Source organism: Balaenoptera ricei, chromosome 10, assembly GCF_028023285.1.
Source record: "Balaenoptera ricei isolate mBalRic1 chromosome 10, mBalRic1.hap2, whole genome shotgun sequence".
NCBI classification, from domain to species: domain Eukaryota; kingdom Metazoa; phylum Chordata; class Mammalia; order Artiodactyla; family Balaenopteridae; genus Balaenoptera; species Balaenoptera ricei.
The window spans coordinates 65443934-65464144 of record NC_082648.1 but is presented as its reverse complement, the minus strand read 5'-3'; the positions used below and the strand labels follow the sequence as shown (position 1 = coordinate 65464144).

General features: G+C 36.0%; 1 protein-coding gene and 1 non-coding gene across 2 annotated transcripts in view; both read right to left on the bottom strand.

Moving 5' to 3' along the window:
• The window catches only part of NAV3 (neuron navigator 3), a 584734-nt gene that overhangs the window by 422106 nt on the left and 142417 nt on the right, over positions 1-20211 (bottom strand). The window lies entirely within an intron of this gene.
• LOC132373906 (U6 spliceosomal RNA) lies at positions 14720-14827 on the bottom strand. Its single transcript, XR_009505562.1, has one exon. It is a non-coding gene; the product is annotated as a U6 spliceosomal RNA (small nuclear RNA).

The window sequence follows — 20211 nt, the reverse complement described above, 5'->3', positions numbered from 1 at the left end:
ACATACAAGGGAACTCCCTTAAGGTTAACAGCTGATTTCTCAGCAGAAACTCTACAAGCCAGAAGGGGGTGGCATGATATGCTTAAAGTGATGAAAGGGAAGAACCTACAACCAAGACTACTCTACCCGGCAGGGATCTCATTCAGATTCGATGGAGACATCAAAAGCTTTACAGACAAGCAAAAGCTAAGAGAATTCAGCACCACCAAACCAGCTCTACAACAAATGCTAAAGGAGCTTCTCTAAGTGGGAAAAACAAGAGAAGAAAAGGACCTACAAAAACAAACCCAAAACAATTAAGAACATGGTCATAGGAACATACATATGGATAATTACCTTAAACGTGAATGGATTAAATGCTCCAACCAACAGACACAGGCTCACTGAACAGATACAAAAACAAGACCCATATATATGCTGTCTACAAGAGGCGCACTTCAGACCTAGTGACACATTCAGACTGAAAGTGAGGGGATGAAAAAAGATATTCCATGCAAATGGAAATCAAAAGAAAGCTGGAGTAGCAACACTCATACCAGATAAAATAGACTTTAAAATAAAGAATATTACAAGAGACAAGGAAGGACACTACATAATGATCAAGGGATCAATCCAAGAAGATATAACAATTAGAAATATATATGCACCCAACATAGGAGCACCTCAATGCATAAGGCAACTGCTAACAGCTGTAAAACAGGAAATCGACAGTAACACAATAATAGTGGGGGACTTCAACACCTCACTTACACCAATGGACAGATCATCCAAAGAGAAAATTAATAAGGAAAAACAAGCTTTAAATGACACAATAGACCAGATAGATTTAATTGATACTTATAGGACATTCCATCCAAAAACAGCAGATTACACTTTCTTCTCAAGTGCACACAGAACATTTTCCAGGATAGATCACATCTTGGGTCACAAATCAAGCCTCAGTAAAATTAGGAAAATTAAAATCATATGAATCATCTTTTCTGACCACAATGCTATGAGACTAGAAATCAATTACAGGGAAAAAAACGTTAAAAACACAAACACATGGAGGCTAAACAATACGTTACTAAATAACCAAGAGATCACTGAAGAAATCAAAGAGGAAATCAAAAAATACCTAGAGACAAATGACAATGAAAACATGACGATCCAAAACCTATGGGATGCAGCAAAAGCAGTTCTAAGAGGGAAGTATATAGCTATACAAGCCTACCTCAAGAAACAAGAAAAATCTCAAATAAACAATTTAACGTTACACCTAAAGGAACTAGAGAAAGAAGAACAAACAAAACCCAAAGTTAGCAGAAGGAAAGAAATCACAAAGATCAGAGCAGAAATAAATGAAATAGAAATAAAGGAAACAATAGCAAAGATCAATAAAACTAAAAACTGGTTCTTTGAGAAGATAAACAAAATTGATAAACCATTAGCCAGACTCATCAAGAAAAAGAGGGAGAGGACTCAAATCAATAAAATTAGAAATGAAAAAGGAGAAGTTACAGCAGACACCACAGATATACAAAGCATCCTAAGAGACTACTAGAAGCAACTCTATGCCAATAAAATGGACAACCTGGAAGAAATGGACAAATTCTTAGAAAGGTATAACCTTCCAAGACTGAACCAGGAAGAAATAGAAAATATGAACAGACCAATCACAAGCACTGAAATTGAAACTGTGATTAAAAATCTTCCAACAAACAACAGTCCAGGACCAGAAGGCTTCACAGGTGAATTCTATCAAACATTTAGAGAAGAGCTAACACCCATCCTTCTCAAACTCTTCCAAAACATTGCAGAAGAAGGAACACTCCCAAACTCATTCTATGAGGCCACCATCACCCTGATAACAAAACCAGACAAAGATACTCCAAAAAAAGAAAATGACAGACCAGTATCACTCATGAATATAGACACAAAAATCCTCAACAAAATACTAGCAAACAGAATCCAACAACACATTAAAAGGATCATACACCATGATCAAGTGGGATTTATCCCAGGGATGCAAGGATTCTTCAATATACGCAAATCAGTCAATGTGATACACCACATTAACAAATTGAAGAATAAAAACCATATGATCATCTCAATAGATGCAGAAAAAGCTTTTGATAAAATTCAACACCCATTTATGATAAAAATTCTCCAGAAAGTGGGCATAGAGGGAACCTACCTCAACAGAGTAAAGGCCATATACGACAGACCAACAGCAAACATCACTCTTAATAGTGAAAAATTTGAAAGCATTTCCTCAAGATCAGGAACAAGACAAGGTTGTCCACTCTCGCCACTATTATTCAACATAATTTTGGAAGTCCTAGCCACAGCAATCAGAGAAGAAAAAGAAATAAAAGGAATTTTTTTTTTAATTTTTATTTATTATTTATTTATTATGTTTATTTTTGGCTGTGTTGGGTCTTCGTTTCTGTGTGAGGGCTTTCTCCAGTTGCGGCGAGTGGGGGCCACTCTTCATCGCGGTGCAGGGGCCTCTCACTATCGCGGCCTCTCTTGTTGCGGAGCAGAGGCTCCAGACGCTCAGGCTCAGTAGTTGTGGCTCACGGGCCCAGTCGCTCCGCGGCATGTGGGATCCTCCCAGACCAGGGCTCGAACCCGTGTCCCCTGCACTGGCAGGCAGATTCTCAACCACTGCGCCACCAGAGAAGCCCCAAAAGGAATATTAATTGGAAAAGAAGAAGTAAAACTGTCACTGTTTGCAGGTGACATGATACTATACATAGAGAAACCTAAAGATGCCACCAGAAAACTACTAGAGCTAATCCATGAATTTGGTAAAGTTGCAGGATACAAAATTAATGCACAGAAATCTCTTGCATTCCTATACATTAATGATGAAAAATCTGAAAGAGAAATTAAGGAAACACTCCCATTTACCACTGCAACAAAAAGAATAAAATACCTAGGAATAAACCTACCTAGGGAGACAAAAAGACCTGTATGCAGAAAATTATAAGACACTTTTGAAAGAAGTTAAAGATGATACCAATAGATGGAGAGATATACAACGTTCCTGGATTGGAAGAATCAATATTGTGAAAATGACTATACTACCCAAAGTAATCTACAGATTCAATGCAATCCCTATCACCAATGGCATTTTTTACAGAACTAGAACAAAAAATTTGTATGGAGACACAAAAGACCCTGAATAGCAAAAGCAGTCTTGAGGGAAAAAAACGGGGCTGGAGGAATCAGACTCTCTGACTTTGGACTATACTACAAAGCTACAGTAATCAAGACAATATGGTACTGGCACAAAAACAGAAATATAGATCAATGGAATAGGATAGAAAGCCCAGAGATAAACCCACGCACCTATGGTCAACTAATCTATGACAAAAGAGGCAAGGATATACAATGGAGAAAAGACAGCCTCTTCAATAAGTGGTGCTGGGAAAACTGGACAGCTACGTGTAAAAGAATGAAATTAGAACACTCCCTAACACCATACACAAAAATAAACTCAAAATGGATTAGAGACCTAAATGTAAGGCCAGACACTATAAAACTCTTAGAGGAAAACATAGGCAGAACACTCTATGACATAAATCACAGCAAGATCCTTTTTTGACCCACCTCCTAGAGTAATGGAAATAAAAACAAAAATAAACAAATGGGACCTAATGAAACTTAAAAGCTTTTCAATAGCCAAGGAAGCTACAAGCAACACGAAAAGTCAACCCTCACAATGGGATAAAATATTTGCAAACGAAGCAACAGACAAAGGGTTAATATCCAAAACAGCTCATGCAGCTCAATATTATAAAAAGAAACAACCCAATCAAAAAATGGGCAGAAGACCTAAATAGACATTTCTCCAAAGAAGACATACAGATGGCCAAGACGCACATGAAAAGCTGCTCAACATCACTAATTATTAGAGAAATGCAAATCAAAACTACAATGAGGTATCACCTCACACCAGTCAGAATGGCCATCATCAAAAAATCTACAAACAATAAATGCTGGAGAGGGTGTGGAGAAAAGGGAACCCTCTTGCACTGTTGGTGGGAATGTAAATTGATACAGCCACTATGGAGAATAGTATGGAGGTTCCTTAAAAAACTAAAAATAGAATTACCATATGACCCAGCAATCCCACTACTGGGCATATACCCTGAGAAAACCATAATTCAAAAAGACACATGGACCCCAATGTTCATTGCAGCACTATTTACAATAGTCAGGTCATGGAAGCAACCTAAATGCCCATCGACAGACGAATGGATAAAGAAGATGTGGTACATATATACAATGGAATATTACTCAGCCATAAAAAGGAAAGAAATTGGGTCATTTGTAGAGACATGGGTGGACCTAGAGATTGTCATACAGAGTGAAGTAAGCCAGAAGGAGAAAAACAAATATCACATATTAATGCATATATGTGCAACCTAGAAAAATGGTACAGATGAACCGGTTTGCAGGGCAGAAATTGAGACACAGAGGTAGAGAACAAATGTATGGACACCAAGGGGGGGAAAGCAGTGGCAGGTGGGGGTGTTGGTGTGATGAATTGGGAGAATTGGATTGACATGTATACACTGATGTGTATAAAATGGATGACTAATAAGAACCTGCTGTATAAAAATATAAATAAAATAAAATTCAAAAATTCAAAAAAAAATTGGGTAGTGACTTGGAAGATAAATATAGATATTCCATAATTATGTCTCAGTCACCTTTTCTGGTATTGAATAATAAATAGAAGATACGAGGAACCTGTCCTTTTTTCTCTGTTTAATCTTATTATTTATTTTCCTGAATGATATAAGTTAAATTTATTTACTCATCAATTACTAATCACCTACTATGGGCCAGGAAGCATTGTAGGTGGTAGAATGTACAGTATACAAAATAGTCTCTGTTCTTATGAAGTTTAAATTTTAGAGGGAGGAAAAAATCATAAACCAGTAAACAAACACACACACATATATATATATGTCTCATGATGATAAATCAAAATAGAAAACATATGTCAAGGTAAGAAGTTAGAGAGTGATAGAAGAGGTGATATCTTAACACAGTGGCCAGAGGCCTTTCTAATTAGATGACATTTAAGCAGAAAAAAATGATGAGACAAGCCTTGTAGATATTTAAAGAAATAACATTCCAGCGGGAACATCAGTAGCAGAAGTGCCAAGCCTGGCCTGTGCTTTTTGTGTTTTGGATTATCGAGAAGGCCAACATAGTTGGAGCAAAGTAAGCAAGGGTAGAACCATGGGGACAGATCATCGTGGAGTTTGTAGAACACAAAAAGGGCTTCTGTTTTAATTCTGAGTGAAATGAGAGTTCCTAGAGGGTTATGGTGGAAGTGATACAAGATATGACTTGCTTGAAAATTTATAATGCATCAAGGTGATTGACCAGGTGATTCACATGTTTTGTATAATCCCAGAGTATTGAGGAAACGGGAGATCAAGGAGAATTAATAACTAAGATCACATTGCTAGTGAATCACAGAGGTAGAATTCCAATCCCATCTCTCTTATTTAAAAAGTCCAAATCACCTTTTGGCATCACAAAAGGTTAGTGATAAGAGTATCATGGAAAACATTATGAAAATTATTCAATATGTATAGAAATATCAGGAGGACAAGAGCTAAACACATCAGTAGACTCGTCTTTCAGTTTATGGTCCTTAATATTAAAGTCTGTACAATCACTGACTATGGGGAATATATAATAGTTAATGCTTAATATATGTTTAAAAAGTGAATACATGGTATTTTCGAATTATAGCGAGGAAGGCGCATTTCAACATGTCAAGAAAGCAATACTGAGGTAGTGTGGTGGACTATAATTTTGCCTAAACATTCTTGCTGCTCCCCTCCCCGACAAACCAGGCCCATTGCTGCAGGAAGCAATACTTTCCATCACATTATCATCAGGCTTGGCCATGTGAATGACTTTGGCTCATGAAATATGATTGGAAAAGATATGAGACACAGGCCTCGTGCGAGCAGAAGCTGTAAGAGCCAGCATGTAGTCTCACAATCTCTTTCTCCAATCTGTCACCATCTTGGCATGGTCCAGGAAAGGGTTGCCCCTCAGCTTGTGTCCCACCATGAAGGGACATGAAGGGGAGCCTCACACAATACTGAACATGAGCAAGAAATAAGGCTCTAACTTTGTTACTGTAGTATAAACTAGGAAAGGCCAACTAATAGACGTAAACGGTGTGTCGAATACGTTGCAAACTGGCAGGTTTTAGTCTTAAGAAAGTAGTAACTGAAATCTTAAGCTAAGAGTGAAGTTAGGAGTTTCTAGCAAGTTAAATAACAAAGAAGAATCCTTTCAGGAATGAGATAAATCTACTAAATGTAATTTTTTCTTAAATGGCAGGGAACAGTTAAATAAATAGTGTAGCCGTATGTACGTGCCACATCTTCTTTATCCATTCATCTGTTGATGGACACTAGGTTGCTTCCATGTCCTGACTATTGAAAATAGTGCTGCAATGAACATTGTGGTACATGACTCTTTTGGAATTATGGTTTTCTCAGGATATATGCCCAGTAGTGGGATTGCTGGGTCATATGGTAGGTAGTTCTATTTTTAGTTTTTTAAGGAACCTCCATACTGTTCTCCATAGTGGCGTTATCAATCTACATTCCCACCAACAGTGCAAGAGGGTTCCTTTTTCTCCACACCCTCTCCAGCAGTTATTGTTTGCAGATTTTTTGATGATGGCCATCCTGACCGGTATGAGATAATACCTCATGGTAGTTTTGATTTGCACTTGTCTAATGATTAGTGATGTTGAGCACCCTTTCATGTGTTTGTTGGCAATCTGTATATCTTCTTTGGAGAAATGTCTACTTAGGTCTTCTGCCCATTTTTGGATGGCGTTGTTTGTTTTTTTGACACTGAGCTGCATGAGCTGCTTGTAAATTTTGGAGATTAATCCTTTGTCAGTTGCTTCATTTGCAAATATTTTCTCCCATTCTGAGGGTTGTCTTTTCATCTTGTTTATGGTTTCCTTTGCTGTGCAAAAGCTTTGAAGTTTCATTAGGTCCCATTTGCTTATTTTTGTTTTTATTTCCATTTCTCTAGGAGGTGAGTCAAAAAGGATCTTGCTGTGATTTATGTCAAAGAGTGTTCTGCCTATGTTTTCCTCTAAGAGTTTTATAGTGTCTGGCCTTACATTTAGGTCTTTAATCCATTTTGAGTTTATTTTTGTGTATGGTGTTATGGAGTGTTCTAATTTCATTCTTTTACACGTAGCTGTCCAGTTTTCCCAGCACCACTTATTGAAGAGGCTGTCTTTTCTCCATTGTACATTCTTGCCTTATTGCTCAGCCATAAAAAGAAACAAAATTGTTATTTGTAGTGAGGTGGATGGACTTAGAGTCTGTCATAAAGAGTGAAGTAAGTCAGAAAGAGAAAATGAAAAACAAATACCATTTGCTAAGACATACATATGAAATCTAAAAAAAAAAAAAAAAAAAAAGGTTCTGAAAAACCTAGGGGCAGGACAGGAATAAAGATGCAGACGTAGAGAATGGATTTGAGGACACGGGGAGGGGGAAGGGTAAGCTGGGACGAAGTGAGAGAGTGGCATGGACTTATATACACTATCAAATGTAAAATAGATAGCTAGTGGGAAGCAGCCGCATAGCACAGGGAGATCAGCTCGGTGCTTTGTGACCACCTAGAGGGGTAGGATAGGGAGGGTGGGAGGGAGACACAAGAGGGAGGAGATATGGGGATATATGTATATGTATAGCTGATTCACTTTGTTATAAAGCAGAAACTAACACACCATTGTAAAGCAATTATACTCCAATAAAGATGATAAAAAAATAAAATAAAGTATAAAAGAATTAGCCTAAAAAAAAATAGTGTAGCTGAAATGTACCTATTAACGATAGGTGGAAATATTTGGTGGACACTGTATATGTCAAAGACTTCCAAAGTACGTCTATATTTTGGTTATTAGGAGCTCTTTACTTTCAAGTAAGAAAATAAGAATAATGCAAATTAATAACATAATAATTCAGAATGTCAATTTTAAACCATTACTGAAATACTCAATCTCAAAAGAAAGTCAACCAAGAATCTTTATATAACCTCCAGCCATAAAATATAGAGTTATGGATATTTCTTTTTTATATGACACTCCAGACTCATAAACTACACAGCTCCTGAAGAAGCCTGTCTTACTGACATCACTGAATGTAACAAGAGAATGGCCAAGACAATCTAGACATTTCCAAGCACTCCTTTATTCCCATGTCCAGAATAATAAGGAGGACAACATACTGCGTAGAAAAATAAAAATACATGCTTCCTGGAGATAAGAGATAATTGAAAATTTAAAAATAAATTTGACAGTCAAATAAGTATGACATACATAAACTTAAAAAACCATATAAGCCAACATTCTGAAAGATTATTCTATCTTATAATGTTCTAATTTTTATAAGTCTACTTAATTTCCATAAAATCTAGTTTTTAATAACATTGGTAATAAAAATAAAGGCAAAATGCATTAAGAACCTACTGGGTGGCAGTAGTTGTGCATATTATATAACATAGTTCTCACACACCTCTATAAAGATGATACTTTTATTACCTCTATTTTTTAGAGAAAACAAAATGAGAATGCAAAAAGGCATGTGTAATTTGTGCCTGTTAAGTAACAGTGCTAGGATTCCAAAGTTGATATTTCTATTCCCAAGCCCATTCTAAGTTAGTATTTTAGGTTTTTTCCTGTGCTTTCCTATAGTGTATTAAGATCTTTAAAGTAATATTTATCCTTAAATATGTCTTAAAAGGATTTCTAATTTGACATTATTTTAACCTACTAATGTTACTCTCCAATAGTTTCTCAAAAAGGAGACTGTAACTCACACCAAATAAAGGCAGAGGGCTTTGTACCCTTCACATGCCCAGAACATGGTAGATGGTAGATATGGATGAGCAAACAGGTCAAAATATATGTAGCCTATATTAAATTAAAGTTATGTATTTCCTATTTGCAAGGCAGGAATAGAGACGCAGACATAGAGAACAGATGTGTGGACACAGGGGGGAAGGGGAGGGTGGGATGAATTGGGAGATTAGGATTGACATGTATACACTACCATGTGTAAAATAGATAGCTAGTGGGAACCTGCTGTGTAGCACAGGGAGCTCAGCTTGGTGCTCTGTGGTGACCTAGAGGGGTGGGATGGAGGTCCAAGAGGGAGGGGATGTATGTAACATATAGCTGATTCACTTTGTTGTACAACAGAAACTAACACAACATTGTAAAGCAACTATACTCCAATAAAAAAAATAATAATAAAAGAAGAGCCTTATTAGAAAAAAATAAAGAAATTATTAATTGTGATATAAGAGATCTGCATCAATTTCAGAAATAGTCTATTAGGAAAAAAAAAAGTCTGAGTAAAACAGATTTCAGGAAAAAGAGGCTTAGAAATACCAAGATGGTGAGGTACACATCTGTATGAAAAGGTTTACCTGTAGGCTTACCTTCATAGCTAACTTTGAAATAAGGGAAAATTAAGTTATTGGGTTTTTGTTTTTTAATTCAGGAAAGAAACTTATCGTTTAGGATATCATATTTAAATCTTTTGATAAAAGATTCTCTATTCATGCCAACAATTTTCACCCAACACTACCTGATTATGTCTTTGAGTTTAGTGCAAAATCAGGAGCAAAGTAACAATATCATAAGGAACACGACTCTGGCAACACTTTTTTCCAAGGCAGAGGGAAAAAACCTCATAGCATCATTGGTTTCATGAGCCATACAGGCAAAGTTTCACATAAACAGCTAATTCATTGGAAGCACAGCCAAAAGGAACATTAACGTTTTCCTGGGATTTTCATAAAGTCTCACTAATACCGGTTAACAGGCCTGCCTTCCTGCCTATTTTAGTAGCAGCAAGAAACACGAAATTTTGATTAAGAAGCTTGCTTTCTGCAGCTACCCAATTTTAGTAGGTAAGAATTAGTTATTCAATTAACCTCAAAGTCTGGGCTGTACAGAAACAGAGAACTACATTTGTATGCTACGAATTGAGACCATGGAAGAGAAAGACCAGGTAAAGGAGTTCTTTAGGAGCAATGAAGGTCACCATAATGATCCAATATAGGGAAATGGTAATAGCCATTGCTTGTATTGGAGTATAGCTGTAAAAGAACTCTCACATATATTGTTATTCCCTTCCCATGTGAGCATGAATGGGGAATTAAGCCAACAGATAATTCAGTTAATCTCTTTGACACTGGTTCCTTGTGACTGGAAGCTTTGGTATTCCTAATCCTATGTCAAGATTAGCTTGAAGAGAGTGAAGGACCTGAGAGTTAATGGCCAAAATAAGGGCTCTAAATGGCTAAAACTGACAGAAAGGCAGGGTGATACTGAATGATGAGATGCCTGTGACATGCCTCTGGAGAAGCTCATTCAGAAATATACATCATTTCAGTGATAAAGTAAAAATTATTAACTGTTTCTGAAACAAACAAGTGTACTAGCCTAATTTTTTTCCATATGTGAAGACTCAAAATCACAGTTAATTATGTGGTGCTAAAAGTGGCACAAAATTTAGTGGCACTAAAAGTGGCTGTCTTACCAATGTGAAAATCTTGAATTTCTGTTAGTGAACTATGTGTAGAATGATGGAACATCTTTCATTTAATTCTTCTTTGAATATAATTTGATGCATTATTACCTCAATAAGCACTCATTATCTTCATCTGTAAAATAATTTCACTTTAGACAAGAATTTTTTATATAATGTGTACAACTTTCATGCTATTTCTTAAAAAGCAATTAGTTCAGTGTTGTAGAACAATAGTAATGGACCTCCCCCTCTTCTCTCTCCCTTTTCAACTAATCTGGGGCAAAGGATTAAAAAAGAATACAACATTTCATTTTTAATGCTATCATCATTCTCAATATGACCTAACCAGTAAAAACTGCAAAATCAGCAGTAGATCCAGACCTAGGGATTGTCTTTAAAAAGAGAGAGAAGAGAAACACACATGAGCTGCATCCAAGAAGCTGTCATTAGACTTAGGGATGAAGTTCGCTTTTGGCTACTGCTAAGCTCAGCAATTGCTACTTCTCCACTTCTGACTGGGTATCTACTTTTAAAAGAAGAGATTTAGAGAATATTTGAAAAGGAATCTTCCCTGTGAAAAGCTTGGTCATAAACTTCAATTGAAAAAAACATTTTATTAGGTGTCTACAATGTGCGAGGCAGGAAGCTCATGAGAATGATTAAGTAGTTTTCTCCACTGTGAAGGTTCTAGACACTCAATAAATATGAATAAATGGCTTTATTTGACAGGTAAAAGTTGGTCGGAATTCTTTTTTACTGTTTTATGTGGTTTCAATTTCTAGCCCCACGTAGCTCTTACAGAAGATTGAAAAATTTCCAAAGTATGGATGAACTGAGCTTACGAGACCTAAATTATTCATAAAATATGACTGAATGGTTCACATCTTAGAGATGTATTAGCACCTTCAGGTCACAGGGTTACCATTCAGTTTGCTAGATAAGAAGTAAAGACTATGTCATTGACTAGGTAAGTTAGAGCAGGGTGACAATGAGGCCAGAATGTCAAAAGCTAACTCTCTAAAGACCCTAAATCCCATACTCTTGCCAAAAAGGAATGTAACGTGCATATTCAATTCTGAGAGATGAGGAGAAGGAGGAGGCTATTCTGTGTCAATCCCTGTTCTAAGTCACTTACCTTAATCCTTCCCAGAGCTCCATGAGGTTGAAACTTTTGATATCTCACTTTACAGTTGAGACAACAGACTCAGGTTAAATAACTTGCCTGGGCATATAAGTGGTAGAGTCAGAATTCAAACTCAGGCAGTCTGGATCTAAGTCCTGTTCCGGCCTTTTTAAGTGGATTGCTTTGCATTCCATTAAACAGAGACATTTTGATGTGTCTTTACCTGCTTTTACCTATAAACTGAGAAAAACGGACTTGGCTAGATTTTTTTTTTTTTTTAATAGCAGTGCCACCCTGAACTTGTGGGTACTGGCACATTCAGGTAGCAGTTCTATCCCTATAAGAGTAACACAAACATCCTGTCTCTATATCTCTTTAGAGAATGTCAAGCAAATAGTTTCCTCCCCAGATTCCAGGTCAAAATGGAGTTTGCTTCATGTTTTACACCAAAGACAGGATCTGTGCCAAGTTTAAATTAAGAGCAAAAGTCAAAGTAATGGTGCATCAGTTGTGGGTTTGGCAATGGCAAGAAAGATAGCCTCAAAGAAAACTCATACCTTTTATGGAAACCAAATATTGACCACAGTTGGCACATAGAAAACTGCACGGACAAACAAAACTGCTGGATAAACAAATCAAAATTACATAGGAAGCTGACACCCATTCTTTACAGTGGAAAACCAAAGATAAAAATGAGTCACAAATTTTATATTCTTGGAAAGGATAAATGTTCACCCATCTAGTAATGTTTTTTAAAAATTTCCCTGAAGATGTCTAATATTCCCAATATTTTCTTTAATAACAAACTAAGAATACCTACAATGTGTTCATGTCACAGGACAATTGACTATAAACTCGGTTGTGAAAGAAAAAAACAAAACAAAACCTTGACCTGAACAATGTGTCATTTAATAATACAAAATGTATTCTCAGATTCCTATAACATTTCTAGATTATAAAAAAAAGTATGTGTATACTTGTGTGTGTCTGGATATTGGACTTGAGGGAGAAAAAAGCGTTCTTTCAACAATAGCTTTATCCAAGACTGGTATTTTTGAAGTAGAGAGGCTTATAAGGGTGTAACACATCAGTCATCCTTTTTTGTCTCTTTTTTATCCAGTGTCCTTATATTTCCTTTGCCCTGACACACACCAAATTAAGCTTTCATACGCATAACAGATTCTAAAGAAATAAGAGGATCAATTTGTTCAAACTAAGATCCACTACATCTTTGTGAAACTCTAAAGAAGAGAACCCTTTTAGCCCATCTCCCTGAAAATAAACAAGAAGGAGAAAAAGAAAATTCTTACAATTTGCCATGAGATTGTAGGAATCACTAAGCAAATTATAAAGGCAGTCAGGTAGCCAAAGGCACCTTCATTTTCAATTCTAAGTGAACTATAGTGTAAAAAACTATAATCCTCTTATAGTTCATGAAAACCTTCAAAGGGGATAGACCATCATTTCTTGTGAGTTCTGCGTTCTGCCTTTTTTATTGTACTTCATTGCGTTGCTTGATTTGGGAAAAAAATCCACGTGAAGCTATTTCTGACTTTCCCTTTTTAATGCTAACAGTATACCCCTTGTGATACGCTCTTTTACCACTTGACACTGTATCACAATTAAGTCCAATTCAGGCTTTAAATGGAGAGCTGAGGTCCAAACAACGTGCTTTAATAGGCCCAGAAGCTAATCAAGAGTGAGACCCTCCAGTCACAGCCTATCTCAGTTCTTACCCAGGATTGTCTTTCTTGTTGCTTTCTCAAATTTTAGATTTGCATTCAATAATCATGGCATCTTTGACTTTTAAAAGGAAAATAGAAGTTATTCCTTTTAATCTCTACCAAACCAAAGATTCCTCTTTATTATATCTCTCTGGCAGTGGCTGTCCATGCCTTCCCAGGAGAATCAAGTCTGCTTCTTGAAGCTTTTACTTGAAAGAAAATAATTCCAGCATCTGTTCCATTGGCAATTTGAATATCTGAAGAAAACTGGTCAGCCTCCAGCCTCATTTGGACCCACTCTGACATATTAAGCGCTCTTCTTAAGTCATGGCTCATAGACAGCAGCACAACCCTCTGGATGGGGCCTGCACATCACAGTGTGCAAAGTGTCTAGGAATTCTTTTTTTTTTTAATTCTGTTTATTTTTTTGAAGTATAATTCATTTACAATGTTGTGTTAGTTTTTGGTGTAGAGCAAAGTGATTCAGTTATACTATAGGTAGGTGGGTAGATAGATAAATAAATAGGTAGATAGATATAGATATATATTCTTTTTCATATTCTCTTCCATTATGGTTTATTATAGGACATTGAATACAGTTTCCTGTGCTATACAGTAGGTCCTTATTGTTTATCTACTTTATATATAGTAGTGATATCTGCTAATCACAAACTCCTAATTTATCCCTCCCTCACCCCCTTTCCTTTTTGGTAACCATTAAGTCTGTCTTCTATGTCTGTGAGTCTGTTTGTTTCATAAACAAGTTCATTTGTGTCGTATTTTAGATTCCACATATTAGTGATATCATACAATATTTGTCTCTTTCTGACTTATTTCACTTAGTGTGATAATCTCTAGGTCCATCTATGTTGCTGCAGATGGGTAGTTCATTCTTTTTAATGGAATTAGTTCATTCTTTTAGTAGTATTCCATTGTACATGTATACCACACCTTCTTTATCCATTCATCTATCAATGGATACTTAGGTTGCTTCCATGTCTTGGCTATTGTAAATAGCACTGCTATGAACACTGGGGTGCATGTGTCTTTTTGAATTAGAGTTTTCTCCAGATATATGTCCAGCAGTGGGATTGTTAGACCATATGGCAAATCTATTTTTAGTTTTTTGAGGAACCTCCATACTGTTTCCCATAGTGGCTGCACCAAAATATATCCCTACCAACAGTGTAGGAGGGTTCCCTTTTCCCCACACCCTCTCCAGAATTTATTATTTGTAGACATTTTAATGATAGCCATTCTGACTGGTGTGAGGTAAAAATATGGAACACTACACGAATGTGCATGTCATCCTTGCTCAGGGGCCATGCCAATCTTCTCTGTATCATTCCCGTTTTTAGTATATGTGCTGCCGAAGAGAGCACTGTCTAGGACTTCTCTTGATCTTTACTATGTTTCTATCATGACTAAGGTTTTTATTTTTTAGCAGCTGCTTCATACTACTGGCTCATATTAATCTTGTAGTCATATAAAAATACCCAGATTCACCTTTCTAAAAAGCGTCATTTGCTATCAAGCTGTGTTTCCACTACCTTAAAATTGTCCAAACTGGTTTTTACAATAAATATTTACATTCAAATTTAATCCCATAATTTGATGCAATCCATCAGTTGAAGCTATTAACCTTGTACACTGATGTTCTCATCCATCATATTAATGCCCCCTCCCATATTTCTATCATCTGCAAAAGTTAATTACATATCTTTTATGACTTCATCTAAGTTTTAATATTTAAAAATGTTTTAAAATGTTAAACCCAGTCTCAGGGCTGAATCCTTCGTGGTCAGATCCTCAAATATCCCTCAACGTAACAGAATCGTTAGAAACAAAAAGTCCTGCCTTTTCCGTTTACAATTATATTTCCTTCTCTGTTCATCTGATGCCCATCATTACAGCCTAGTTAGAATCACTCTCTTTAGAATTGTATTTCATACCAAGTTTTCCTTCATCATGCCTGTCATCATTAAAGAAGAACATCTCTTTTCAATAGCCCTGGGTAAGATTAGGGTGGGAGAATATTTCCCACTTCACTTTATGTCATTGAAAGTTTATTGTCAACACTGCGGGATGGCTTAACATCACATGTATCTTAACTTAAAAGGCCAACTTGAATCTTACCCACCATCTTGAAAGCGTGATATACAAAAATTTTTGCTCAACTAGAACAACAGAAATCTTGAATTTGACAATGAGCAAAGTAAAACACAAATTGATTGCAGTAACCAAATTGCTCGGGCAGATTTACAGAGACACCACCATGCCACTGAACAACTGATGATGTAATTTTCCATCTAGAATCCCAGATTGTATTTTACTGTAAAATTACTGGTAGGAAGTGATAGCACTAGGCCCTTCCAACATACTGTTCTATGATATCAAAATGGAACAAATTTATAATCCTGTTTTTTTTAACATGCTGCTTTCTGATTACTTTCTAAATATGGTTTAACAATTTTAAATGACTGCTTTAATGTGTCAAACACTAAATAGGATTTATCCACTGGTTTTTTTCTTAGGTATAACTGCCCAAAATAGAATCAACAGACTTAATCTATTGCCACATAAATTTATTTTATAATTCAAGAAAATATTTAAAAAGCAGAAAAAGAAGTCTATATCAAATACAGCAGGACACTACTTTCAAGGCATCAAATATTTTGGGAGACCATTATCATACCAGTCAAAATGTGACTGAGTCTGAAAAGTGTCCATTTAATTATTTTTCCGACTTTTAATAACTATTCAGACTATGACATTTAGCAGAACTAAGCAGTAGAAATAATAATCCTGGAAAAATGAGTCATTATTTCATCTTTCCAAAGCACGAGAGTAGCTGAAATGCTATACGTGAGAAAAGAGTTCCCAGTTGGCTACTGTCTCAAACCTCAGGTCCAAAGGCAGAGAAATCCTCCTTCTTGGTATACAGGCAATTCTGTACTCAAAGTCGTTAAGTCACCTTTGTAGCAGTAACTCACTGTCCAACTATATGATATTTTATAAGTATTTTCATCCCTCCAGTCTTCCTTTTCCCATTTCCTTCTCCAAATAGATTGACATTTCTTGGAAGACAGATTATTTCTGTAATTTCTATATGTTTCTCATAAGGACTAAAACAGTATTAGGTATATAGTATCATATACCTATATACACACACACATACACATATACAGACATAGATACCTGTAGGTAGATTGAAAAACAGCTCTTCAACATCCAGGAGGCTAGGAAGTTTATTTTTACAAGGATTGCAACACTGTTTATACTGATACTTTTTTTACCTTGACTTCTAATGGGGATTTCACACAAGTGTTCCTGGGCAACCACCTATGGTTTTCAGGTAAATGCATTTTCAGATTGTCTAAGGCATATATACTATCTAGCCCGGTAAGAAAATGTTTGCCAACTTGGATTTAAGCAAAACACACAACACAGAGTAGCCCTCAACTAACAGGAGTAATGGGAGAAGCTAGATTAGCCTGATAGGTTTTCTCTTGACTGCTCTTTTACTGCTGTCATTATCAGCTTGCCAACTGGGCAACAGGTTACCACTCTTTACTAATGCCTCCTAGATTATGTTCCTATATTTTGACCTTAAGTATTTAGCTAATCTTGTGGAGCTACATGGATTTCTAGTCTGTTTTCAGTATCAGGCCTTCCTGACCCCTGTTCCATTTTCCCATATAATTCCTTGGTGTCCTATCCACTTGAGAGTTCACTGTTGTCCCAGTTATTTTATTTTCCTTTGTTCCCCTCTGTCAAGGACTACCAGAAAGGTTGCAAAGCCATTGTAATTGACTCAGAATACACATGTAACCACACCAAGACCTCTCTATTGCTCAGCAAGCCTTTAATTCCCTCCCGAATGACTCCTTATTGCATTCTCCTCCACACTTGACCCCAAACTTTACCATCAAAACTTCTCAGTCTTTCTTCCTTCTCTCAGTACCCTCAAGTCATTCCAGGAGTATTTACTGAGAAGATGGCCTTGCTTCTAAATTTACAGAGAAGATGATAGCCCCTAGAAACAACACCTTGCAGTCTCCTTCCTCTCCACCTGATGTGGCTGCCTTCTTCTGCATGTATCCTTTCACTGAGCTCTACCTTCCAAGGCTCCTGAGTTTATCCCCAATCTTCTCATAGGCAATGTGTTCCATCAAAGGCTTTCTGCTCCTTTATCACTGTACTTGTTTCTCTCACTCATCTGACTCAAACATTCCCAGCTTTCACAAGAGCCAATGATTAATACCTGGTTAAGTGGTGTAAATTCTTACTGGGATAATAAGAGGACAAGAGACAGCCTCAGTTTCATGCAGAATGAATGATGTAATACCACGAACAATGTGTTGGTTTCAGTTACTAACTCATTTGACAAAGTCTAATGATTAATATTAAAATCAGCAAAAATTACTGTAACACTAGCTTTTAACCAAAAGACAACACCTTAGTCGCAGATTATAAATTTTTTAAAATAAAATAGGGAGTTCCTCATCCCACTTATTTAACACCTCACTGTACAAAATAAGACACAGAAATACAGTTATTGTTCACCCCTTGAAATGCAAATCTTACACAGAAAGATGGAGCTACTTAGTATCCAAGGATATTCTCATGACCTATTTTAGAACCACTACATTCTTAAGTTCATATCTTCCAAAAAAGCCCATTATGATTTTTTAATTTTACATAAAATAAATATTATTATGTTAGTTTCCTGACACACCTTCCCCTGACTTCTTTTTTTTTAATTAATATACTATGAAAAACACTGAAAAAAACCCCCACCACAATCAAAACTTAAGTATGGCAAAGAGCCTATATAAAAGTTTAAGAAGTGCCATATTCTACAAGCTCCCTGAAATTAGGCTGAGGAAAAATAATGTGTCTTATATATGCTTCCACTTGCTAAACAGAGAAGTCCTTTCACAATACATGAGGCTTCTCACTTACTCCTATAGCTTTTCTGTCTCAACTCAAAACTCAAAGTCTTGTGTTTCTGATTCCTAGGATAAATACCTAGGAGTCAAGTGCTGTGTCATTTGAGAGGTATACGCTTAATTTTATAATGATGGTGTATCATTTACATTGCCACCAGCAAAAGCAATATGCTGAGACAAATTAGTTCAATCAGGACAGGCTACATATATATTAACATTGTACCAGCTGAATTAAGGATGCAACTGATATGATGGTTAAAACTGTAACATAGAGGTCAAACTTGAAAAACTCATAAGCAGAGTGAAAAAGAGCAAAGAGCTAAAATTACGTCAGAAGAAAATTTTTATAGAGGTAGCAGAACAGAGCATTAATAAGATTTTAGGTATACTGAATGTGGAAACCAGAAAAATAAGCAATAAGAGTCTCAATATTTACTGAAGAATGAGTGGTAATTATGAAAGAAAACTTGGTGAAACTATATGAAGATCAAAAGAAGTTCACTGTGTTCTTAACAAATTCAAATTAAATAAATAAGAGGCTTTTTAACCCTTCTGCCTAAGAAGAGTCATACACTTCTTAATTTTTTTTTTTTTTGGTACAATGATAAACTAATGTCCAAAATCATGAAGTCAGGAAAATAATGTTATTAATGAAAAAAGAAAGACATTAATTTGTTATCACACCCATCTGCAAAACTGAATTCCTAAAAAAATACTGAGCACTGCCTACAGTTTTAATGACCAACCAATAATTTTATATTTAGCCACATTTTTAGTCATATATAAAGGCAAGAAAAAGACATCTTCAGTAATTCAAACTTCCTATTTATTAAACAAGCTATTTGAATACATACTCTAGGTGACTGAGTAGTAAGTCAAATTTAAGAGATCTTAAATAAGGAAGTGACGGCATATAATACTGGCAGGGAGAATAAAAACCAGTTAAATAAAAGTTGTTTAATTGTAGTAAATATAGTAAAAGTAAAAAAAACCTGACAATACAAAAATTAAAAATAGGTATTTATAGAATACAAATATATAATGTAAAAATTAATAGCTTGTAACAACAACATAATTCCTAAACCTCAGACTATTGTATGTATATATAAAACAATGGAAAATAATGACTAAATTGATGGGGGCAGGTAAAGAAAAAGTGCTAAATGTATCACACTTTATAAGGATTTTGTTTTTCTCTGTCTCTCCTTTTTATTCTCATTTTTTTCTTTCTCTTACTATCTTTGCCAATTAAATTTTGTTGTTGGTATTTCTAAAATCAAGAAATATTAGTTCCAATTCTTTATACCCAGGAAAAAATAACATTTCAAAAAATACTTTCCCCATAAATGATTTTTTTTTTTTTTTTTAAGTATCGGACTCTCCTAAACTGATAACCTACAATCTACCTGGCAAACTTCTGTGCACTTCTGTTGGTCTGAAAGGCTAAGGGTCAGAAAGTTGCTTAGGCGTCCTTCACTCCGTTTCTGCCAAGGAGGAATCCTCGGTCATCACATTCCCTGACACGGGGTCACCTGGCTTCTGCTGAAGTAGTCACAGTATTTGCAAGTTAACTTCCTTGCAAACCACCTTACACCATGGTTGCATAGCGCTAACAGAAAATGATGCTTCTCTTCCACCTCCCAGTATTATTCACCCATTTGTTCCTCTTCTGCCGTCATGTAGTCTACTGACAAGCCTTCTCCTTTCCAGGGTAATCAGAGCAGCTTATCCTCACCGGAAACCATGAAAAACCTCTTACCCTTCCAGTCATCCTCTTAGAAAATGACCCCAAGAAATGGATTCGGTACTTCAGA